This window comes from Brachycentrus maculatus, unplaced genomic scaffold (assembly GCF_059751285.1).
Source record: "Brachycentrus maculatus isolate JH-2025_06_01 unplaced genomic scaffold, ASM5975128v1 h1tg000285l, whole genome shotgun sequence".
Taxonomy (NCBI): Eukaryota; Metazoa; Arthropoda; class Insecta; order Trichoptera; family Brachycentridae; genus Brachycentrus; species Brachycentrus maculatus.
The window spans coordinates 7,501-35,038 of NW_028281036.1; the positions used below are offsets into that span (position 1 = coordinate 7,501).

Here is a 27,538-nt window from a genome sequence, read left to right on the forward strand (position 1 = left end):
AAACACGTGTACAGACCCTTATATACAAAAAAATATGAAAATGGAAAAAATATATATTCAAAGTTTTTTCGCAAACAAAGATAAAAATTGCAAAGCCATATTTGTGTGGCGTTTTGTTCTCTCTGCCTACCTCGGCGGAGAAGCTTCGTAACGATTTAGTTAGATATATAACTAACTAACTGTCACGCCGCTTTCCTGAAGGAGTAAGTAGAGAGAATAGGACGCCACACCAAGATGCTATACAAATAAGAGGTGTAAATATCATAAGGAGTGACAATGAAACACAACACTATAATATTTAAGGCCTACTATCAAAAATCCTTCAAGTTTTATTTTAATTGAATTTAGATGATCGATATTTATCAGGGATTACCTTTATGACATGAGGAGGCAAAATGTTTAACTGAATGTGAGCAACGTACTGAAGGGACTTTGGTTGATATGTCGCTCACTCCTTTCAAGATCGTCATAAATCAAAAAACTTGATTTTTCAGGAGAACGTTTTTAAAGTTGAAAAATATAATACAATGTATTAAAAATAAATATGAAGCCATTTACTGAACTTTTTACTATGCAACAGATCTTTTTAGGTAAAACCTGAAGGTTTTTTCTCCATTTGAAAAATATTTATTATATTTAAAAAAAATAATTAACAATACCTTTTCATCAAAATGCAAAAACAACATTTTCTGCCCTGTAGCGGGTAAATATTAAGTTTAAAATATGCCTCTTTTGCTGGGATATAATACATTTTCTGGGCATTCCGAAAACATGCCCAATTCAAAATTCACAATTTTTTATTTATGACGTTCTTGAAAGGAGTGAGCGATGTGTATTATTACGAGTATTACGCTTATGCACATGTGAATGTGAAACAAATCTCGTCAATAAAAATAACTATGAACACTTACATTCCATAAGTAAGTCGGCTGTCCAAACTTAAAACACAGGAAGGAACATTTTTTTGAAGTACGTTTGTTTTTTGCATTTTTGGACTAACTAGAATCTACTTATTCCAAAAATGCATAAAATGGTATTACAAAAAAATGTCCCTTACTGTGTTTTGAGTTTGGACAACCGAATTATGTGCACATGTTTTGTTTTAGTCCGTAATCAATTTCTTTGACCTTTGATTTTTCTTTCATTTCGTTTTAAAATTGAAGCGACAAAAAACACAGACGATTAGCCGGTGTAAGCATCGTCTTCCTGTTTTGTTATCGCATGAATTATGACCGACCGCAACGTTTTCTCAATAGAGTCACATATAATGATAATATTATTAAATTGTTGCTTACCGCGTCCTGCCTGACCGGTTGTATGACAACCGGCCACTTTCGTGACGTAGTTGTGTGTTACTAGTAGAAAAAGAAAGCATCTCTCTTGACCCCTTATCTCTCATACTCTTTCTTCTTCTTTATCTTCATGAGCCCTCTGACCTCCACTGCTGGATGTAGGTCTCTTCCCCTTCTTTCGTTTCTTCCGGTCGGTTGCTGCTTGCGGACAGTTTTTACCCTCCCAGAGCGGCTATGTCGTCGGACATGGAACATATCGCACACTCCTTTCAAGAACGTCATAAATCAAAAAACTTGATTTTTCAGGAGAACGTTTTTAAAGTTAAAAAAATATAATACAATGTATTAAAAATAAATATCAAGCCACTTATTGAACTTCTTATTGTGCAACAGATCTTTTTAGGTAAAACCTGAAGGTTTTTTCTCCATTTGAAAAATATTTAGTATATTTAAAAAAATAATTAAACAATACCTTTTCTTCAAAATGCAGAACCAACACTTTCTGCCCTGTAGCGGGTAAATATTAAGTTAAAAATATGCCGCGTTTGCTGGGATACAGTACATTTTTTGGGCATTCCGAAAACATGCTCAACTGAAAATTGACGATTTTTGATTTATGACGTTCTTGAAAGGAGTGAGCGATATGTGTAGCCTACTTTCAAAATCCGCCAGATCCAATTTTATAAGATTTAAAAATGAATAAGTTATCGGAATGCCAATTGTGGGTTTTATTGTTTAAAATATTTATATACTTGAAAACCCTGCTAAAAAATACTTAAAAACAGCGTTATATTTCAAATTCCGCTATATTCATGGAACTGGCCTTCTGACCCATATCAGCCAATCAGAGAGCAGGGATAAGTCAAAAATTAAGATGATGTCATTATCGATTTGGGTCTCGTGTTTTTTTTTTAAATACTGATTTTTTTTAATAATAATAATAGGAAAATTTTCTATTGCATAATATTGGATCTAATGATTCTTTTGAACATAAATGTTGCCGGAGAATTTTGCATTTTTTGTAAAATCGACTTACATGGATCTGGCGGATTTTGAAAGTAGGCGACACATATAATATATCGATATTTTATAAAAATCTTTTTTTTGTTGAATTTCAATCTTGTTAAAAATATGTAAACGTACATTCACTACATTCAAACATACATGCATTCATAAATTCATTTACATAATGAATAAAAAAAAATTGCGGTGACCCACCAAATCACTTTGTGACTTGTCGACGAAGCTCTTTTTAACATATTATACACAAAAAAACTAAATAATGTGTCATGTCGTCCTTGTGTGTTTTATACATGTTACATTCTTGAACTAACCATACGAACAATAAACATGAATGACTGTAAAAGGGTCATGATGCGGTCTCTACCATATATCAAACCTTGACACGTTAGGTAGACCTCGTTCGTACCACACTCGTGTTCTGGGCCGTATCCGCGCCCCAGCGGTGTATAGAGCACTGCATCTGCAGTGTTAATTGGGATTTATATAATATACGATCGGAATACGTTCGATGGGAGGGAAAAGGAGAAGAGCAGCAAAGGTTGCATATCCGTACTCGCACTAGCTTTGACTAAAAACCAACTGACCTTCTCGCCGCTTCACAGCAGGGGTAGGCAGAGAGAATTGAACGCCACACCAATCTGTCCTTGCAAACAATCTTAGCCTGTTCCACATTCATGCATCTCTTCATACATACTATAAAATTCAAGTATTTGAAATACTCGATCATGCCAAGTTTTTCTTGGTCTTCCTATGCTTTTTTTTACCTACCGCATTCGCCTCATCTGTTCTTTCTTCACTCATGCGATCCACATGCCCATACCTTAATCTTCTCGATAATGCTCATCTCAGCTTTGCATCCTTTCCTACTAGTTTCTGTGAGTAAAACTTCATCTAGATCGGATTGTCTTTGTTAGTTTATTATGCTGCAATATAAAATTTCTGTCGCAGCCGATAAACTACCATAAAACGGGGATGTTTTTGGAAAGTGACGCGAGGGGTCAGTTGAGAGATATTTATCGCAACGATATTATTATTCAGCCCAAATGTCCGACCGGTCGTGTCGCGAGACTTGCTCCTCCGGCAGGATGTCGCTAATTGGTCCATCCGAGAGTCCAATGCAACGCTCGTAATGGCATGCAGGTTTCATCGCATTGGCACGTGATGCATTCATGCGTGAAGGGTGTGACACCGTGACGCGCCGTGACATTGACCATACAATGGGACATTCGTATCGATCTCAAGGGGTCCTGAATCAGAACGTTGTAAAACAGATTTTTTTTAGAAGGGAAAGTAATAAAGTGAATTTTGAGGTATTTTTTTTTTTCTTTTTTTTTGCATTATACAAACATGACATAAATTCAAATACAAAAAAAATATGAGTAAAATATAAATACAAAAAAATATCCCACAAAGGCATGGCCTGTGTGTGGGGTATACAATATAATTTAAGTCATAGTAAAGGATACTGGTAAGAATAGAATAGGTATTTTAAGTAGAATATTAGTGTTAATATAAAATACAAAAAATACAAAATACTCGACTATCAGAAAACAAAAAGATTTAAAAATAAAATTAAAAACTTAGAAACATAAAAAAACATAAAAGATGAAAAAGTAAAAAGTATGGTTTTATATATATTTAATGAATACAAAAAAACTGATTTCTAAGCTATACATACAATTTTGAATCAAAACCATATTTATTTCGAAGAAAAAATTATTTTTTCAATACAAAATCGGTGTTTTAAGATGAAAAAAAAACAATTACGCCAAATGTTACCTGGGTTTGAATAAAATTAAATTGGGATTTATCGAATATTGGACATTAAAACAGTGGCATGTTGAAAATTGCATAAATATTGTACAAAATACATGCTGATTAATTAACCTGTGTCAATAAATATTGTCATGACGCGTTTAGAATGTAAAATTCTTGTTATTGTCAAGTGAAACGGAACACTTGCCTGTCGACAAACGCAGCCTTCCAATGTCATCGATGTCATTTGGCATTTTTCGTCATCTTTTTTTCAACCTAATGTAATATATGCCAGGAATAAAAAAAAACGGGCAGATAAAGAATAATCAATGGATTGACGTTTTTATTTAAAATTTTAACTGCTTTTATATGATTTTAACAGCATCTAAAATTTCGACTGACAATAATAGGTACCATTTTACGAAAATGGTGCAATATAAATTATCCGAAATTATTGTACTATCGGAAATTGTATAATAGTTATAAGAGCTGTGAATAATATTGCTTGAGTAACTGTTACTTTGAACAGATGGCCCTGCCATTGCGATCGAAAAAGCTGTTTTGGAAGGAAAACACTCGATTGTTTTATGCAACTTTGCGTCAAAAGTTTTTTTTTAAAGAGAATATATTTACAACATTTTGAGTGTGTCCAAATACTTGTTCACAAAATCTGGATTATCTCCAATTACAGGAGTTATTTTCATATTATTTTTTGACATTTCATCAAAGATGAAGAAGAATATGGAAATCTGGGCATTTACGGGGCTTACGACCGTCATAGGCTGGTTTGAGTGATCACTTTACACACGTGTAACATTCACCAATTCTACCCATTATTGACAACCACACTACTCAAATTCTTCGAAGTTCTATATATATGAACCAATTTAGAAACTTTGTTCTTGAATCACTAGAACTTCACTAGAGACATCTATTGGTGAGATGTAAAAACCAGCCTATGACGGTCGTCAGATTTCCATATTCTTCTTCATCTTTGATGAAATGTCAAAAAATAATATGAGAATATATTTGTGTTTTTGTTATTTGCACAAATATTTCAATGTTATACTATTTCTGTGAGCCTGAGCGGCTAATTATTGGAAATAGGCATCAAATTGTGGTAGAGTGGGTTCGAACCGAGAAACTCTGACTTAAGAGTCCGCGACACTTACCACGGGACCACAACCCGACATATTTAAAGCAATCGTCGAATAGCTTAAGGCTGTTTGAGGTTTTTAACAAACTAACGGTTGTTTTTATTTTAACGTTCGGTAAATGCAACATATGTATTTATCAGTTACACGCGCGGTTTATTTATACCTGTAAATTATTATTTTTAATGGCAGTAACTGATGATGGATACCAACCTTGACACCTTGCCAAATAAAATGCACTCTTGCATGTCATTGTGTCGTGTGCGGAATTTAACGACGGCTAGTGGTAAAAACCTAATGTGGAAGCACACACTCACACTACACCTACACTCGTTAAATTTGAAGAAAAAAACTTGAGTACTATAGAGAAAAAAACAAACGATTGCGAATTGAGGTCCAGTATTCTTTAAATCGCAATTCAATTTTCTCTAAATCCAGGTAACATTTTACGTTTTTTTTTCTTCTTAAAAACATCGTTTTTACATTGAAAAGGTATTTTTTCTTGGAAATATATAATTATGTATATGGTTTTGAAAAGAAAAGAGTTATTGAAAGGATAGGAGTATATTTTTTATATAAATATTATTTCTAAAACACAAAAAAATCCAATACTTCTTTTTAAAAAATCGGGCGTGAACAGATATGTGACCTCTCCGGTGGTCTACGGTGCAACGAATTCTAAGTTGACTGCTACAGAAAAAAAACTTACTAACCAATATGAAATTTTATTTATTGTTTCGGCATTAACTTTGTGGTATGACATGTTACAATGATTAAGGAAAACACTTCGTTTTTTACCAATAATAAAACTCAATAATAAAACTCAAGTGGTAAAAAACGAAGTGTTTTCCTTTATCATTGTAACCAATATGAAATAATGTGCCGTAGGAATTAACTGAGAATTTGAGTAATTTACCGGCCGAATCTTGGCACCGGATACTACAAAGTATTGCAATCTACGTCATATCGACAACTCGGGAGTTAAACACTCGTTATGTACTAATTAGCTAATCATCACGTCGTTTCTGTAGGGGTAAGCAGAGAGAATACAACGCACGTCAATCTGTCTTGGCAACACTCATCGCTCCTTTCACATTCATGCATTTCCTCGTACATACCCACCGATCATTCTGGCCAGACCGCTTTCAAAAAATTGAAATACTTGATCATGCCAAGTTTTCCCGGTCTTCCTCTGCTTCTACGTCCAACTGCATTCGCCTCGTAAATTTGTTTTACTTTTATTGTTTCACCCATTCGTTCATCAAACTATCTCAACACTATTCTTAATTCTATCGATGACGCTCATCTCATCTTTGTGCTTTTTCCTGATTTCACCGTTTGAACATATCGCTCGCTCCTTTCAAGAACGTCATAAATCAAAAATCGTCAATTTTCAATTGTGCATGTTTTCGGAATGCCCAAAAAATGTACTATATCCCAGCAAAAGAGGCATATTTTTTACTTTTTATTTACCCGCTACAGGGCAGAAAGTGTTGTTTTTGCATTTTGAAGAAATGGTATTATTTAATTATTTTTTTATAAATATACTTAATATTTTTCAAATGGAGAAAAAACCTTCATGTTTTACCTAAAATGATCTGTTTCACAGTAAAAGGTTCAATAAGGGGCTGGATATTTATTTTTAATACATTGTATTATATTTTTAAACTTTAAAAACGTTCTCGTGAAAAATCAAGTTTTTATTTTATTTATTACGTTCTTGAAAGGAGTGTGCGATATATCACACATCGTTTCGCCGCAGATTTGTCTGAGAGATCCTACTGAATTAATTAATTTTGTGACAGCTGTTTTGCCTTATGAAATAAGACTTAACGATTCTTTTTCGTTATTTTTGCTAATAAATCAATCGTATTTCATTATCTGTGATACTTAGTTTTATCTTCAAGTGATAATGTATTTTTTTTTCTTACCTAGATAACAAAGGTATGCAACAATGATGATAATCGTATTCAACAATTTTAACACTTCTATTCTAAATATATTAAATGCCCAAATTAACACTTAGTCAGACGATCAAACACGTGAGTCTTGTTTTAGTTTGCCGCACGTTAGTCTGAGAGAACGCATTTCAGCTGATGTCTGTCTACTTTATCATTTTTTCTCTTAAATAAATAAACATCACTGAACTTGATAGTCGTATGAGATATGAAGATACATATTTATATAAATCGTATCTTTCAGGAATCATCCTACACGGAGCGTGTTGCCAAAAGTATGCATATGATTATTATTATATAATATATTTTATTAATTATAAATTGGAGCAGTGACAATCTGTATGGCTATTTCTGTGTAGATTAAAAACAAAAATTTACGTTCATTTTTGTTTGCTATTAGAAATATAAGCAGATGTTGGTTTCTTGAGAATTTTTTTACTAAAGACACTTAAATATATTATTTTGGACAGATGTGCGTTCAAGAAATTCAGTAAAAAAAATTGTGACAGTTATTTTTTTAATATATTTCAATGTATTATTCATTTTTACATATATTTTATTTATTTCATTCATTTTATAGACATTACTACTCTGTTCTATCCAATAAAGAGACTAAGCTCTTCTGCTTGGAGAAGTACTTATTGTTTTTTGGTTTGTGGGTGATATAATTTATTTATACTTATTATTTTTTATATTATGTTTTTTCTTGTATAACGTGTATATAATTCATTAAATTAATTTTTTAGTATTTATTGTCTTCATTTTTTACCATAGACATCAACAAATAGAGCCGCCAATAATTTAACAATGACACCAACATTAAAATAACTCCATCGTTTCTGTGACGTCATTCATTGCCAACTTACGAAAATAACGTTTTTTCGAAGGCGAATTTTTCAAAAGAAAATGATGAATGAAAATATTAATTATATCGGCTGTTATAAACATGAAACGAGTCTAATACAATCCTTTATAGGTTGAGTATGTTAAATTAGATATTCCTCCCGTCTCACAAAGATCCATTGGACTAATGATGGTGGATAGTACGATATTGGGCGTTTCACATATCGCTCACTCCTTTCAAGAACGTCATAAATCAAAAATCGTCAATTTTTTAGTTGTGCGTGTTTTCGGAATGCCCAGAAAATGTACTATATCCCAGCAAAAGAGGCATATTTTTATCATAATATTTAACAGCTACAGGGCAGAAAGTGTTGTTTTTGTATTTTGAAGAAAAGGTATTGTTTAATTATTTATTTAAATATACTGAATATTTTTTAAATGGAGAAAAAACCTTCTGGTTTTACCTAAAAAGATCTGTTGCACAGTAAGAAGTTCAATAAGTGGCTTGATATTTATTTTTAATACATTGTATTATATTTTTAAACATTAAAAACGTTCTCCTGGAAAATCAAGTTTCTTGATTTATGACGTTCTTGAAAGGAGTGAGCGATATCGGCCCGCCCTAGAGACTAGACGCCAGACGAGTGGACGCGGTCGTGACGGTAGCGAAGCACTAGGCAGGTTTCACAATTTCACTCTTGACAGTGAAAACAAATCGCGAACCCGAATGGCTTCTCGCTACTAAGTACCGATTACGGAACGGAATTCCGTTACCGTAATTACACGATATCTTTTCATCAGATGATCTGAAGCCGAGCAACTGCCGTGCGCGCACAGTCTAGCGCCTCTTTCGGCGCTCGTGAAAATTAAAATATTATGTAAATTAGACTATTAGAGCATTTTAAATACTTAAAAATTACCGCGGCTGATTAATCACAAGCTTCACAACTCTACATCTCGCTAATTTATCCTCTTGTTGGGTATACCATATCGCTCACTCCTTTCAAGAGCGTCATAAATCAAAAAACTTGATTTTTCAGGAGAACTGTTTTAAAGTTTAAAAATATAATACAATGTTTTAAAAGTAAATATCAAGGCACTTTTTGAACTTTTTACTGTGCAACAGATGTTTTTAGGTAAAACCTGAAGGTTTTTTCTCCATTTGAAAAATATTTAGTATATTCAAAAAAAATAATTAAACAATACATTTTCTTCAAAATACAAAAATAACACTTTCTGCCCCATAGCGGGTAAATATTAAGGTAAAAATATGCCGCTTTTGTTGGGATATAGTACATTTTTTGGGCATTCCGAAAACATGCACAAGTGAAAATTGTCGATTTTTTAAATATATGACGTTGTTGAAAGGAGTGAGCGATATATGTAGTAAATAAAATTTGAGCAAATCCAGCATTTATATAAAAACAATTTTTCTCTCTTTATAATATCAATTGAAATATAATTTATTTCGTTTTTGTTCATTAATTTTATCACTAACCATTTTTCGTTTATTAGTTAAAACCGATTTTATTTATTTTTGTTAAATTTGTGCTTCTCGAAGTCTACGATTACGTCGGGGTCGCGTGGGTTCCGAACCATTAGCAACATTGTCTATTAGGAAATGGCATTACGTACGACATCCATTTAGCGAACTCGTTATGTAATTTTTTATTTTATTAGAAAGTATCTCCCAACAAACCTACGTTCATTAATCGAACCATTTTAATTAAACCACTTTACGTGTGTAAAACAATCTCTCCTGTATTTTCTAATCTAAGTTTGCTGTGTAATGTATCAAATAGTCAACCCGAAATAACTATTTGGTACATTACACAGCATTGTAAAATAAAACTAAAACGCGGTTTTGAACCACTTTTAATTTCGTATTTTTTTCCTACAGCTTTTGACGGTCAGTACATATATCGCTCACTCCTTTCAAGAACGTCATAAATCAAAAATCGTCAATTTTCAGTTGTGCATGTTTTCAGAATGCACAGAAAATGTACTATATCTCAGCAAGAGAGGCGTATTTTTAACTTAATATTTACACGATACAGGGCAGAAAGTGTTGTTTTTGCATTTTGAAGAAAAGGTTTTGATTAATAATTTTTTTAAATATACTAAATATTTTTCAAATGTAGAAAAAACTTTCAGATTTTACCTAAAAAGATCTTTTACACAGTAAAAAGTTCAATAAGTGGCTTGATAGTTATTTTTAATACATCGTATTTTTTTAAACTTTAAAAACGCTCTCCTGAAAAATCAAGTTTTTTGATTTATGACGTTCTTGAAAGGAGTGGGCGATATATCCCTGAATATGGCAGGATGCTTGTCGAAACCAGTTGGTAAAAACACGAAATTTTTCACAAAATATCAGCAAATGAAAAATCGATCGAAGATTTCAGAACAAAAACAACGAATGTCCAATGTTTTTCAATCTCATTTTTTATTGTTTTTTACTTTATTTTTTTGTTTTTGTTGTTATTTTCATGTTCACTGTCTATTATTTTACACAACCGTAGAAAATAGTAGGTACATATATTAAGGTTTATATTGGTCTTGTACTAAGTATCTATCGGAATTTGGCTTATTAATTTATTATGAATATATTTTTTGTAATTTTTTAAAACTCCTTTCCTTTCAATAACGACAATAACTCTTTTTTCAAGACAAAAACGGTGTTTTAAGCAAAAAAAATCATTACGTTGAATGTTACCTGGGTTCATAGGAAATCAAGTTGCGGGCTATTAATTATCCCGCCTGAACCCGACTTCGATAGTGATGTCCTCATAAATCGTTATTTACGTCTCAGATGGTCGATAATCCGCTGCCGCCGCTGTTTACGCGTAACGACACTACGGCTGTCCAAACTCAAAACACAGTAAGGGACATTTTTTTTGTAGAACGTTTTTTTGCATTTTTGGACTAAGTAGATGCTCTACTTAGTCCAAAAATGCAATAAAAACGTACTACAAGAAAAATGTCCCTTACTGTGTTTTAAGTTCGGACAGCCGACTATTGTCCACGTTTAATGGATAAATATCACGAATTGTGATTATTGGCTAATAAATTAATATGAAAAATAACTACACTATTGGTAGCATTCTCATTGAAATATGTAGAGAAATAAGGGATATATGAAGGTTTAAACTTTGTATTATTAAACGATATTTTTATAAAACGAAAAACGTGCGTTCGCATACGTCATCAAATTTCCGTCACACGTCAACGTTTTATGACGTCATATGGTTTATTGTCTATGGTTTTTAGAGCTGTAATAGTAGTAGTATGGATTGTTTGTTTACCATTACACTACCATTTGTGTTACACAAATATGAGGGGATGGACCATAGGGGTTGACCATAGACATCAACAAATAGAGCCGCCAATAATTTAGCAATGACACCAACATTAAAATAACTCCATCGTTCTGTGACGTCATTCATTGCCAACTTACGAAAATAACGTTTTTTTTAAGGCGAATTTTCCAAAAGAAAATGATGAATGAAAATATTGATTATATCGGCTGTTATAAACACAAAACGAGTCTTGTACAATCCTTTATAGGTTGAGTATGTTCATTTTTAATTTATGTTTTACTTAGTAAATACCACTTTTTCTTAAAATCTACTGTGACACGTGTTTCGATGCATTCCGCATCATTTTCAAACACCGTATGTGAAGCTAATTCTAAATTTTAGAGTTGGGTCCTTGGGACGTTGAAGGTTGAAGAGGGGGTAGGAGCTGTTTCTTAGTTTTAATTATTTATGTAATTTTCTAAGTTAAACATTAATTAAAAATGGATAGATTTTACTACAAAGTGACTGCCGAATCAATTAATGAAAAAATAAGTATGTTCAATTAGATATTCCTCCCGTCTGACAAAGGCCCATTATCCCGTCGAGCGATTACCAGCACTGAAGGCGTCCCTTATTAGCAGCCCAGTGTGCAATCGGGGGTCGGATCGATACGCCAATGTCACGACCAGCCTTGGATACATTACTGTCACTGGCCGGGCAGAGAGATACACATCTCTAATGGGGTCTTGACACGCTAAATTAATAATCGCCCGATACATTTTATTTGATCGATTAGGGCCCAATTTAGCTTGGCTTTATTAATATTTCGGTGACGTTGCTTGACTTTAACTTTTACCAATAATCTGTTAACACATTCTAGTCGGCTTCGAACAATAGACTCTAGCCTATAGCGGACGTTTTTCGCGATTAGTGCAAAAATATATCGCTTTCTTAAAATTGACACAATTTCCAAACCAAATAATATTTTCGATTGAAATTTTCAAAGAAATCATATATGACATTTGATCATCAAAAATAAAATATAATCATAATTTTTAATTAAGTATTCCGTATTTCACAATTTTAGAAGCATTGTAAACTCTAAAAAATAGTCTTCCCCTCCGAGGTATCATTCCCTATACAATGCTACAATATATTCAAATAATAAAATACCAAACAGTAAACAAAACAGTGCGAGCGGTATGAAAAATAGTCCAATACGTGAAATGACTCAAACTAAACTGGAGATTAATATCGCATAAAAACTCTGGATTTCTGGCGATGCCTTTACAAGCGACACACCAGTTAATCCGGACAAGGCATCTCAAATAACGTCAACACACTGTCGCCTAGCACCCAGGTAGCAGATTACCCTACAAGGCGTTATATTTCTTGCTGATAACAAACCCGTATATTGCCGTTTCCCGCCGATAACCGACAGTCGACAAAAACGGCATTTGCCGTGTCCCGCAGTTGACCGACAGTCCGCGAAAAACGGCAAATGCCGTGTCCAGCCGACAACGTGTTAATAAATAAAATAACTTATGTATTGGTACCCTAATGTCTGCTCTTCTTCTTCTTCTTGTTTTTCTTGATCCTAAGGATCTGTTTGTTGCTCCGCTTGTAGCTCTTGGGATGTTGACTCCCGGCTGTTCCACCTTTTTGGAGGTCTGCCTGGGGGTCTGCGTCCTTTAGGGGTTCCTTGAAGGGCGATATGTGGAAGTCTGTCATCTGACATTCTATTTACATGATCATTCCAGTATCGCCGTCGTTAACCCTAATGTATGGAAGTGAAATATGGAGTTGGCAAAAGAAGGATGAAAGGAGACTGAATGCAGTCGAAATACGTTCTATCAGACAAATATGCAGCAAAACGATGTATGAAAATATGTTCGGTTGGTGATATAAGGAAATAATGCAAGGCTGAGATGAGCATTATCAATAAAATGAAGTAAGGTGTGTTAAGATAGTTTGGGCATGTGAATCAAATGAGTGAAGAAAGAATAGTAAAACAAATTTATGAGGTGAATGTGGCTGATAATGAGAGCAAAGGAAGACCGAGGAATTCTTGGCATATTTAAGTATTTTGAATACATACTTGAAAGTTGTCGGATCAGGAGTCGGAATAATCGGCGGGTGTGTATGAGGAGAAGAAACGAATGTGGAAGAGGCGAAGATTTCTTGCAAAGACAGATTCGTGTGGCGTTCTATTCTCTCTTCCTAACAACGGGGAAGCAACGTGATGGTTAGTTAGTGAGTTGGTTTATAATAGAACAAACCGCAAATATGTCAATGTTTAAAAAAGACAATTTAAGCACTCGGATAGCCATGCAAAAAATTATCCATAAAAGAAAACAAAGTACTGCATTATTATGTTTGATATTAAATTGCGTTATAGATCTACAAGCAAGAGAATTTTTGCAAATGCAATAAAAATCATATTAAAATATGCAACATTTTGAGTGTATCCAAATACTTCCGTATTCCATATTCTACTGCATATTTGATGAGATAAAAAAATAATATAAAATATGTCTTCGAGATAGAACAAGAAACGCCAGGATCAGGGAAATATGCGAGATCAAAGATGTCGTTAGGTGGGGAAGGCAACGAAGGAGACAATGGTATGCGCATGTGAGGAGAATGGAACCATCCAGACTCCACCACATCGCACTGTACGGCCAACCCCATGGTAGACGATTCTCGGGTAGACCACCAAAGCGATGGGTCGATAGCTGGGAATCGACATCGCAGGAGGCTAATCCCTCTTAAAAACAGGCCACAAGGTCTAGATGAAGAAGAAGAAGAATGTGCAACATTAATAATAATAAAAAATGCGTATAATTATATTCTTCTTATTCTCTCGAAATGCTAATTGCTTTTTATTTCTCAGCATAAATTATAGAGAGTGCTTTTCTCGATAAATTCACGAATACAAGCCCAATTTCTTGGTAACCTCTGTACCTGTCTTCTATTTCGACCTCGTTGACAATCCATGTAAGAACCGAACACTTTCCCAATGTTTTTACTTTGATAAATTGAATATTTTTGTTAATTCACAAGGCCCTTATCTGCGTATGGATTGCTCCGCCGATTTCGGAACTCACCCACCTTGCGTTGCAAAACTGCCAACATGTTACCGATTAATAATTTAATTTATTACATACATAAGTCACACATTCCCGATGAATAATTTCAATTAATTTTGGGACATGGGATTAAGGTTAACCTGACTGAAAAACAGTTACAAACAAGAAATCACTGGGCAAAATGTATAATATAAAGCAATAAAAGGTATAGTAAATAGGCATATTAAAAACATAAGGAAATCATGTTTAAAGGAAAAAAGAGAAAATATAACTTATCACTTACACAAATATCTTTCCTTAATTGATTCGGCAGTCACTTTGTGGTAAAATCTATCCATTTTTAATTAATGTTTTACTTAGTAAATACCACTATTTTAAATAGTGGTATTTACGAAGTAAAACATTAATTAAAATCAAATATCTTTCCATAAAATGTTTTTTTTTCAGTTCATTCATTTTAGATCTTTAAATGGGTTCTATTTTACATATCGCTCACTCCTTTCAAGAACGTCATATATCAATAAACTTGATTTTTCAGATCGTTTTTAAAGTTTAAAAATATAATAAAATGTATTAAAAATAAATATCAAGCCACTTATTGAACTTTTTACTGTGCAACTGATCTTTTTACGTAAAACCTGAATGTTTTTCTCCATTTATAAATATTTAGTAAGAAATATTTAAAAAAAAATATTAAACAATACGTTTTCTTTAAAGTGCAAAAACAACACTTTCTGCCCTGTAGCGGGTAAATATTGAGTTAAAAATATGCCTTTTTTGCTGGGATATAGTGCATTTTCTGGGTATTCCAAAAACATGCACAACTAAAAATTGTCGATTTTTTATTTATGACGTTCTTGAAAGGAGTGAGCGATATGTATATGTCAGGAAGCTGGTTAATTTTGGCATAGGCAATATATTGTAATGGCACTATGTGTCTCGTTGATGTTCGATACGATATTTAACATCGCCTAATAATGCTCAAATCTTAAGGCAATAAATAATGTTTAAAATATCGTGAATATTTCAACAATGCTTCATTGTGTTTGATTCCATATTTAGTTCATGTACAATTTCTCAGCTCAGGCCCTGTGTATTTAGAACGCATGATTTTTTAGTTTATGATTTCCGTTATTCATGCAAAATACAAACCGTTCAGTGCTCTAATTTAATAATGCTTTGAGATATTATCATTTACTATTTCTCTAGATTTGCATTTTACTCTAATATACTTCGTCTTTTGCTCGATCGATTTCATTAATTTTTAAGGACGACTCGAAGCCAAAATCGCGTACGAACGTCCTTAATGAATTTTAGCCGTTTGATCTTCTCAATCAAGAGTTTGTATAATCTTTTAAAACTTATTCATATGCGAATTAAGGACTAGTTATCAATAGCTTATAACTTTATTTTTTTTAAACCCATGTAACATTTAATGTGTCTGGGCACTGCTCACTGCCTGTGCATCTTTATAAGATGAAGTGCGTTGCATCACCATATTGCGAATGTGGACAAGATATAGGGGATGCAAACCACACGTTCTTTCAGTGTCCGCTGACAACAGAGAAGGAGAACTTTCTAAATAGCTTAACACGGGCAGGAATCCAACTCCCCACCCAAGTACCCACCCTTCTTTCTGAACCTAATTCTAGAATTGCGGGCATAATTTCTAAAATGATAAAGCTAAATGCATTTAAACTATGAATTGTGCATTAATTTTTATTTTATTAAAAATTAAACACTTGAATAATCCTCTGAATTGAGTTTTATTTTATTTACGACTAGTTTCGAAAACGACAATTGTTTTCATCTTCTAGTACAGATTAAGTTTTAATTTGTACCACAATATGAAAACAACTGTCGTTTTCGAAACTAGTCGTAAATACAATAAAACTCAATTAAGTGGATTATTCAAGTGTTTAATTTTTAATAAAATAATCATGTCATTCCACAAAGTTAATGCCGAATCAATAAATAATATTATTTTTTATTATTATTTTCTATTATTTTTATGCTTGTAAATAAAAATAATATATGACACTGGCAGAAACATCCTTTCACTGGGTGACTGCCAAATAGACAATTTTAAAAAAAAATGTACATGGTTTTTCTTAAAACGCCGTTTTTGTATTGAAAAAATAAGTTTCGAGTAAAAAAATAGCTTCAAAATACATGTATGGTTTTGAAAAGAAAATAGTTATTAAAAGGGATATAACAAAAAAAAAATTAAATAAAAAGTAATTACAATTTTTATTCTAAAAAAAAATCGCATTTTTTCGCAAAATCATTTCTGTACTTCATTTTAGGAAAATGTCGCTCTACAGATTGTAAATTTGATAATTGTCATATATTTCAATATTTAAAACCGTAAAAGTATGTCAATTTTCCAATGGGAATGACTTATACATTGATTTTAAAATGATGTACATTTATTCAACATGTTTTGAAAAAAAAAATATTAAACAGTATGAATAAAAAAAATCCATCTCAGTTTAGTAACAAAAGAGATATAACATTTCTTAAAAGGATGGCAAATATTGATACACGCTCCTCGCTATGCAACACTGTATTTTATTAGCGTTCTTAAATTGTAACCGGTTTTCAGTAGATATTTCCGTTTTTTTATTATTACTAATTGTATCTATACAATTTCGCGTGCAAATATACTGGAGCGTAATCTTCTTGCGTTACGCGCATGTGTTTTTCAAATAACACATTTTATTACCTCGTATTTTAATATTCGATTAAACGCGTCGACTGAATTGTTTCGCTCGAGCTGTGTATGGCCAACACTTTCTTTCAAATGATGATTAAACATTATCTGGTGGGTCTGTTCTTCGAAACTGATTAAATATTCATTTTTAACGTAACGAAAAACATCCAACAAACGTTTCATTTCTGACCTGTCAATATCCTATACATTTTCGGTGTTTTTATTTCGGTATCGCTCGTATTTCGAGTTTTCAAAAATAATACAATATTCGTCAGGAATTGAAAATTCAAGTGGCTAACTAAAGCCAACTGCCAATTTGGAGTTTTCATAAATGAATCCTTAGAAACAATAAAGTTTATCAAACTTTTTTTTTCTAACCTTTTTCCGCACCCGATGGTGCATAGGGCCCTGCATCGTATTGATGCAGTGTTGTCTTGATCGTTACTTACATGAAGGCAATGTGATCACTCCTGCGCTTCATGGACTAGCCCAGGATAATCTTAAATTAGATTGTAAAACCACTACTTTTTATTAATGACTACTATACTAGGTTATCCCTCCTGTGCCCAACACAGATTCAAATAAAAACATATTGAATTAGCTAGAAGAAACAAAAATCCACGTAATGATCTATAAACCTTGAACATAATAAGCAAGCAATCTAAAAAAAAACTACTATTTATTTTCATCCCCCTGGGAATTGATTTCAAGACTTATGTCGTTGAATTTTTTTTTAATAAAAACGAATTCGGTTGCGTTTGTATTGTTTTCAATTACATGCGTTCGTTTCGCCAGTAATTTCCAAGGAAAATAATATTTTTAATTGATGAGAGAAGAAAACAAGGGAAGGATCCATTTTTCAAGGAATTTTCGTTACTATATTAAATTTTAATCGGTTTTATGAATTCGAGCAAGTCTTTCAAACTGCAATAAATATTTTTTTGATAATAATTTCCATCGCGTCTAATAAAGTAATTTTCTGCATGTCTCGCTAATTTCTTGTTGCTATGGCGATATCCACTTTTGGTAGAGGAAAGTTTGTTCAGTTTTGTCTCTGTTGTTGACAGGGTATGATTGATCTAGGTGAATTCGGGGAAACTTTCTAAAAATTACTCCCATAGTAATAGGTAATTACCTAACCTTGGCCAGTAACGCTGATAAATTGTGCCAACGATATGTGGATTTTGATCGAATAAAATTTATTTCATTTAACTATTAATAGTAGATAACTCTTTATCATAGCGTTATCGCAGAGAAAGTTTAGGCCCTGCGGCGTATTTTTCTAATAACCAACCGTCAATTTGTACCCACTTTTCAATAACTCAATAATAATGGTAATTTTATTGATTTTCCAAATATGTGGGATTATATTATTGATGATGTATGGAAGTGAAGCATGGAGTAAAGCGAAAGAAGGATGTAAAAGAGTAGCCAAAGAAGGATGACTGGGTGCAGTCGAAATGCATTCTCTCAGCGAATGTGCGGCAAAACGTTGTATAATGTTCGAATTGTAATAAAGGGTCCGCCAAATAACTTTTTTTTTTCAAAAACAGGGCGCAAAACATCGAGTGTAGCTTCGGCTGTGTGGCACGTAGCGCCGTCCTGTTGAAACCAAATGTTGCCAATATCCTCCTCTTCAATTTTTGTGAACAAAAATCCGTTCAACATGGCCCGATAACGATCGCCATTGACTGTAACGGCCACTCCTTGCTCATTTTCAAAGAAAAATGGCCCAATTATGCCTCTGGACCAAAATCCGCACCAAACAGTGACTCGTTTTGGGTGTACCGGCTTTTCAATGTATGCGTGCGGGTTTTCTGTGCCCCAAATACGACAATTTTGCTTGTTTACATACCCGCCAAGATCAAAATGAGCTTCATCCGAAAAGATGATTTTTTTGGCAAAATCGGCATCTTCTGTAAGTCGATCGCAGGCCCACTCAGCGAAGCGAAAACGCATTGGATGGTCAGTTGGCTTCAACTCCTGAACCAATTGGACTTTGTATGGCGTCATACCAAGGTCTTTATGCAAAATTCGTCTCAATGATGTCTCCGAAATGTTCAATTATTGAGAACGACGGTGAATTGATGTTGATGGCGCTTCACGCACACTTTCTGCCACAACATCGATATTCTCGGGTGTACGCACTGTTTTTGGCTTTTCACGCTTTGGTTTATCGATGAGGATGCCAGTTTCTTTCACTTTTTTCACAAGATAACGAACATACGGAGCTGACGGTGCTTCTCTTCTTCCAAAAACCGTACGCAATTTTCGCACACATTCTGCAACATTACCATGATTTTCAAAGTAATGTCGCAATATTTCCCAGCGTTGTTCAAGCGTATACACAACCATATTCGCTCAGCGGAAGGATAAAACTAATTATCTGTCAAATCAGACATGAGCTAAGTGTTACCATTCACGAAATAAGCACTAGTTGAAAAAAAAAACTTTAGATGGCGGACCCTATATAATGAATGAATGCAAGGCTGAGTTAGCATTTTTCATAAAATTAAGGAAGGTGTGGTAAGATGATTTGGACATGTGAACGTGTTTAACTGTCCCACATTGAAACAAATTTATGAGGCAAATGTGGTTGGTAATAGAAGCAGAGGAAGGCCGAGGAAATCTTGACATGATCAATTATTTCAAATACTTGAAAGTGGTCAAGTCAGGAGCCGGAATAATCGGCGTGTATGTATGAGAAGATATACAAATTTTGAAGAGACGAAGATTGTGTGCAAAGACAGATTAGTGTGGCGTTCTATTTTCTTTTTTCTCTGCCTACCTCTGCTCGGAAGCGGCGTAATAGTTAGGTAATTAGTTATTGGGATTGTATAAGAAAAGTGCTACTGTGCAGTAATCAATATTTTAGATTAATTGATTTTTTTATATCATTTATATTTCATATGATATTATATGTGAAAACGGAAATACAAAAGTGAAAACATTTATTTTTTAAATAAATTTTTAAAAAGCCCAAAAAATAACTACTCTTCAAGAAGGGTAAAAAAATATTTATGTTTTTAGTAATTGCAATATTAATATATATTATGTAGTATAAATTTAATTTTGGACGCATAGCATCGCCTCGTCTTCTCTATATAACTGGCAAAGTGGTCAATTTGCCTTGTGGGCAGTCATTAGGTCATTACATGAAATAATCAGACAAATTACAACTTTCGTTGTTTTTCAGCAAGTCGAAATGTGGCCATATGTGGGCCACTGGCCGCTGGTGATGAGTATAGTACGCTAAGTACCGTTGTTTGATGTCGGCTTACGAGTATATTGTAACGTGTGGAACAACGGAAGTTTATTTCTCGACATTTCTTGTAGGACAATTCGGCTGTCCAAATTTAAAACACAGTAAGGGACATTTTTTTGTAGTAGGTTTTTTTTTGCATTTTTGGACTAAGTAGAGTCTACTTAGTCCATAAATGCAAATAAAAAACCTACTACCACAGTACCTAAAACACAATAAGGGACATTTTTTTCTAGTAGGTTTTTTTTTGCATTTTTGGACTAAGTAGAGTCTATAAACTTAGTCCATAAATGCAAAAAAAACCTACTACAAAAAAATGTCCCTTACTGTGTTTTAAATTTGGACAGCCGAATTGCAAATCATCGGTTAATCATATTATTTTTTGACATCTCATCAAAGATGATGAAGAATATGGAAGTCTGGGCATTTACGGGGCTGACGACCGTCATAGGCTGGTTTAAGTGATCACTTTACACACGTGTAACGTTCACCAACTCCACCCATTATTGACAACCACACTATTCAAATTCTTGGAAGTTCTATATATATATATGAACCAATTTCGAAACGTTGTTCTTGAATCATTAGAACTTCACTAGAGACATCTATTGGTGAGATGAAAAGAAGCTTTATATTGAGCAGAAACTCTAATATTAATCGTTTAGTCGTCATCGGTTAATAGTTTAGTATGGAAATTCAAACATGTTTTAATGCCAATAAATGTCCTCTTGGGCCGAAATTGTAAAATAGTCCTTGAAACATATTTCGAAAGGCCTATTTTCAATTTCTGCCCATTCGATGTCTGACTCCAGATTGAAAATAATATAAAAAATGAGGAAGATGGAATTATTACCGTTCACAAAATTCGTTTTAAAATTACCGAATAATGTATTCATTGTTGTTTTTTATAACTTCCATATTAATAAAAAAAAAACACACATTTTTTTTTTATATTAAACCTTGCGCGGACTCCCTGACGTTGTTCAGGGAGTATCCTAAAATATCCCGGGGACTCTTGGGGGTCCGTAAGGACCACCCTGGGAACCACTACTCTAGATGTCGTTCTAGGAAAATCCATGGCAATACCTTTTCTTCTGTCGGCCAGCGAGGGCCCAATTAGCTAACTATGTTTACACTTGGAAGCATTATCACAGCGGGACAGCGGAAACAATTTCTCTTTCGGCGGGTGGCTAATTACTTTGGCTGAGTAATTAGCGAATCTCCTAGGTAACAATGGTCACCGGTTTCGAGGCGCGGAGGGGTCGTTCAACTCGCGGTGTCGGGACCGGATGATCGGATGCTGGAGAAAGTGCACACGCCAAAGCGCGCCCGCGCTGCAACGTGATCGGACGATGATCGAAATCAAGTTTGCGAACGCTCTGAAATATCTTTCGCGCACGCGACCAAACTGATGATCGAATGCGCCGAGCGACGAGGCAATGACTTGTGTTTTGGGGATAATTGCATTTTTGGCGACATTTAAGGTGACTTTAATTTGGGTGTTAGGGATTATTACATTTTTTGCAAGATTAGGGTGTTGAGATAATTATGTTTTTTTCGAGATTAAATTGCTTAGATTTTGGATATAAGGAATATTTACATTTTTGGCGAGATTGTGGTGACTAGATTTGGGGTGTTAAGATATACAAAATAACATTTTTGGCAATATTGAGGAGACTAGATTTTCAGTGCTACGGATAATTACATTTTTTGCAAGATTAAACTCCTTAGATTTTTGGTGTAAGGTATAATCACATTTTTGGCAAGACCAAGGTGACTATATAGTAGGTGTTGGGGATAATTACATTTTTGGCAAGATTAAGGGTGATTTTGGGTATTGGGAATAATTGTATGGCCATAACGTTTTTCCTTAATTAAAGTAAAGTCAAGTTTTTACATACGCGATACATTGTAAAACAGCTGTCATTTTTTTGTGGGATCGGTGGAATCTTAAATTGTTAAAAGATTGTACAGTTGTGTGTTAGCCAAATTGTGTAAAAGGCAATTTCATAATTAATTTTGAGATATTTTATTTGGAGACCTATCCCTATATTTTATCATAAAAACTAGACTTTGATGACATTTAATTCTGTTTTTTTTTTATAACTTTTATTATTTTGTAAGTTTTTTCCTTGTGATTCAGAGTGATTCAGTTTTTTCCTTATGGTTCATGCGACATCAGGTATGATAAATCTCTTAAAACGGATCCTTTGGAAATTGCCATCTTCGACTCGTTGCAGATCGCGGCTAAAACCTCAATCAATAAAATAAAGACACGTTGTCTTTTTTATAAAGATTTTATCTCTGAAATTACATATTATATTGTATTTTCCAAAACTAAATAAAGATTTTTTTTTTTAAAATATATATATCAAATACATTATCTTTAATCATAGATAACAACTACATTATCCTCAGACTTACTTTTAAACAATGACAGCATACAATATCTTTAGAGCAAATAATTGAATTTAAATTGTATTATTTTTTTGTCTTGTAATTAAAATTTCGACACTTGTGAAAGTGATTTATAAAAATACATAACGAATGAATAAACTCAATCATAATTAGACGCTAACGCCTCGAGTCACCCACACACAATATATATTAAATTATCACTTCAGCTGTTTCGATTGGGATCGCTTGTTATAATAATGAATTAAACTCAAATTCTTATTCCTGTTCAATGTCGTAATCGGTACAACATTTGTGTTCATGAATATTCTGTCGAAATTAATTAATCGCGTAATTGATGTTTCAATACTCAACAGAATTGGTATTCTGTCTTTTTTACCCATCCTGATATTGTATAATATGAACAGAAAAACAAACCATCACTCCGCTTCCCCGCAGGGGTAGGCAGAGAGAATAGAACGCCACACCAATCTGTCCTTGCACACAATCGTCGCATCTTCCACATTCACACATATACGCCTGTTATTTCGACTCCTGACCTGATAATTTGGAATACTTGATCATGCCATTGTTTTCCTCAGTCTTCCTCTGCTTCTATCACCACTCATATTCGCCTTATAAATTTATTTTACTACCCTTTCTTTATTCATTCGATTCACATGTCCAAACCATCTCAACACGCCTTTATTAATTTTATCGATACTGCTTAAAAAATGTCGTATAATATATTTTTTAAATATGTTAATTACATCGTCACTACAATAATTGAGTAAATTTTTAGACAATTCTCTCGCATTTTATTTCTTTCTTTTATTATTTGTTTCACATATATATTCCAATATAACAAATATTTTTTTTACAAATAAATAATACATTTAAATGAAATGAGTCACTATATTGAAAACATCCGACCAATATGGAATGTCGATTTGCTTATCTTTTTACGATTAAAAAATATCTCTTCTGTTATCATATGAAATTATTTGTATGTTTATGAACAATTTTTTTTATTATTTTCTGGCCTGATGATGAAATGCATCTGTCTGAGTAGAAATCTAATTGTCATCACGTATGAATCATTTTTTTTAAATGACATTGTTGTGTCAAATACGATATTTGTCAATTGATATTTTTTTAGTGCTTACTCAGATTTCAACCCAAATGATTTATTACATCAATACTGCCTAATAATACTGCTATTCTGTTTTTCTTCTCCTATAGTAATTACAATACCTACTGTTTCTCTTTAAGGGTGTACTCTCAAATATACAAAGTCGGTACGTGTTGTCCGCGCACATTTTTTTAAGAATATATATTGGAATTTGGCAAAAAAATATATCAAATCCTTATTTTCAATAACTCTTTTCTTTTCAAAACCATATATTTATTTCGAAGAAAAACTTATTTTTTCTGTTTCAACATTTTGAGTGCGTCCAAATACTTGTGCACAAATCTGGATTATCTCTGCTATTAGTTTCTGCTCAGTAATAAAGCTTCTTTTCATCTCACCAATAAATGTCTCAAGTGAAGTTCTAGTGATTCAAGAACAACGATTCGAAATTAATTCATATATATATATATATATATATATATATATATATATATATATATATATATATATATATATATATATATATATATATATATATATATATATATATATATATATATATATATATATATATATATATATATATATATATATATATATATATATATATAAATATATATATATATATATATATATATATATATATATATATATATATATATATATATATATATATATATATATATATATATATATATATATATATATATATATATATATATATATATATATATATATATATAGAACTTCCAAGAATTTGAGTAGTGTGGTTGTCAACAATGGGTAGAATTGGTGAATGTTACACGTGTCTAAAGTGATCACTTAAACCAACCTATGACGGTCCTCAGCCTTCCATATTCTTCGTCATCTATGTTGAGATGCCAAAAAAATACATAAAAATATCTTGATAATGTAGTTATTATATGATATGTTTTATCGAACCTTGTACCTCCAGTGCGTTTGTTTTCACTCTGACCATTTTTTGTGATTCAATTTCAACCTTGAATAATATGGCTTCTTTTTTTTACACAATTACGCATACTAGCTGCTCGCTGGCCAGACGATTACGTCACAGCGCGTGGAGTAGGTACTTTTATGAAAACAATTCCGAAATTCGGTGCGGTTATGCGGTCTGCTGAATCAGAATAATGGGTCTGCTCTGCGTTGAACGATCATTTTTCAACATGACGAAAACGGTCAATATACGCATCCCTGTAAACGTCACTCTTTTTCAATCCTGTCCATGTTTGTATTTTTACTTTTGTTATTCTTCTTCTCTTTCTTTTGACTCTTATCCGCACACAATAATTTTATTAAAATCTACATCTTACTATGATAACTGGACAATTTCTCATTTTTTTTTCTTGTATAATTTACAAAGTATCAAAACTTGACAATTTCTCAGTTAAAACACCTCTTTTTATCATATTATATCACACTTTTAAGAGGACATCTTAGTTTGTAATCATCAAAACATCTTACCACCAAGCCGCTTTACCGCAGGGTTAGGCATCTCTGTATTATCTTCTAATTCTCACGAATAAAAGGCTCACCAATCTTTTCTTTGCGTTCATTCTTCGCCCCTTCCACATTCGTGTATCTCCTCATACATACCCGCGGATTATTCCGACTTATAGTATAACCTCACTCCTAAGTGTTTGAAAAAAATTCATTTAAGCCTCCACTCCTTTACGGGGGATTTTTAATTTATCAGGCCAATTTTTATTCGGTCTCCGGTGTAGTTTGTAATTATTATTTTTTCATATAATATGACGTTTTTAAAAATAAGTAATAGACGAATGGATCTTCTTATTTTATATATAATTCATACATTGATACTACGTATCAATATATGAATGGCTACGTATCTGTTGCGTATGTTTTCTGTTCTATGTGTTTACTGTTTTTTTTTGCTGTTGCCTTATTGCACTTATTTTTACTTTACTGCTCTTCTTAACTTGTACATATTATAACTGTTTGTTTATTTTTTTATTATTTTTAGTTTAGCTCTAAATTAAGTCTGCTTATTAATCTTCTTAACTTTTGCTATATTTTATTCTTGCTGTTTACTTTTAACTCATTTATCATTTGTGATTTTTTTTAATTGGAATATTACAATAACCTTTTTATTTGTTATTGATTATTGTAAATGTATTTATGTTAATGTTCTGTTAAATTTCTAAATAAATAAAAAAAATCTGTTTTGTCCTCTCTTGAAAATCACCGATTTATTAGCTTACGTGTTTACATTGTCGAAAGGAAAACCGCCATCCTTCCTGTCGAGTGGTTCCAACCGCAAACGTTACATCTACTTCCAACGCTTAATCATACTTGTATCAAACTCGGATGATTTATTACCCGAGTAGGTACGTGTTACTTTACCAAGCTCTTATCATCGAAGCGAGTTTGCGCTTTGTACTAATGAGCATTCTCCGGTATGAGCGAAATTCAGTAACGCGGTTGAAAGTTTGGCCTTTTGATGAAGAATCTGCGCAAAAAATATCGGATTTTCACTACCTGTATGGGCGCTCGTGCACTTCACGGAATTTTACCGTCCGGCAGTCCGGTTAGCATGATAAAACGGATGATTGCCTTGTATCGGCTTGTGCTTTTGGCCGTCTTTCTTCGGATCGGTGCGTGATCACGGTGAGCGTAAATTCAATCACGCTAAACTGTCGTAGTGGCCTTTATTTAAAAAAAAACCGGACCGCCGACGGTAAAATTCCGTGTAGTGCACAAGCGCTCTATGTATCTTACACTCATCCGTTTAAAATCCGGCGTTTTCGCTAGTAAACTGCCGGCACTCTTTATCCGAACGTATGTTTATTTTCAATCTTGCGACCGATAAGTATTCGTCGCTTTTAAGGCCCAGTATTCGTTAAGTCGCAACTTTAGTGCTTCGAGGATTGGAAAATACGTTGGCACATGTCGCTCACTCCTTTCAAGAACGTCATAAATCAAAAATCGTCAATTTTCAGTTGTGCATGTTTTCGGAATGCCCAGAAAATGTACTATATCCCAGCAAAATAGGCATATTTTTAACTTAATATTTACCTGCTACAGGGCAGAAAATGTTGTTTTTGCATTTTGAAGAAAATGTATTGTTTAATTATTTTTATAAATAAATTAAATATTTTTCAAATGTAGAAAAAACCTTCAGGTTTTACCTAAAAAGATCTGTTGCACAGTAAAAAGTTCAAAAAGTGGCTTGATATTTATTTTTAATACATTGTGTTTTATTTTTAAACTTTAAAATCGTTCTCCTGAAAAATCAAGTATTTTGATTTATGACGTTCTTGAAAGGAGTGGGCGATGTGTATAATATATGATGGGGATTACTTTGAAGGGAACAAAATAGATGTTCATGAATAAATAAATCATTTTTGAAAAAACATAAAATTCGCGATAGGTTTTGAACAGACCTCTTATATTTTTTCACATTTTTCAAATCTTGAAAACTGCACTTTTAGTTTAGCTAGTTTTTTTTTTACTAAAACAACACTTCTAGCAAATTGAATTACGAGAAAATGACATGTTTTTAATTACCCGCTGTGAAACGTTTGCGTTCCAGTTCCCGAATCCATGAACTAGATTTTAAGCAGTGACCCAAGTGTTTGACATCGT

The 27,538-nt window shown here is 33.0% G+C and overlaps 1 protein-coding gene across 1 annotated transcript in view; it reads left to right on the forward strand.

Annotated features, from left to right (window-relative positions):
- The window catches only part of LOC148305091 (serine/threonine-protein phosphatase alpha-2 isoform), a 67,786-nt gene that overhangs the window by 4,955 nt on the left and 35,293 nt on the right, over positions 1-27,538 (forward strand). The window lies entirely within an intron of this gene.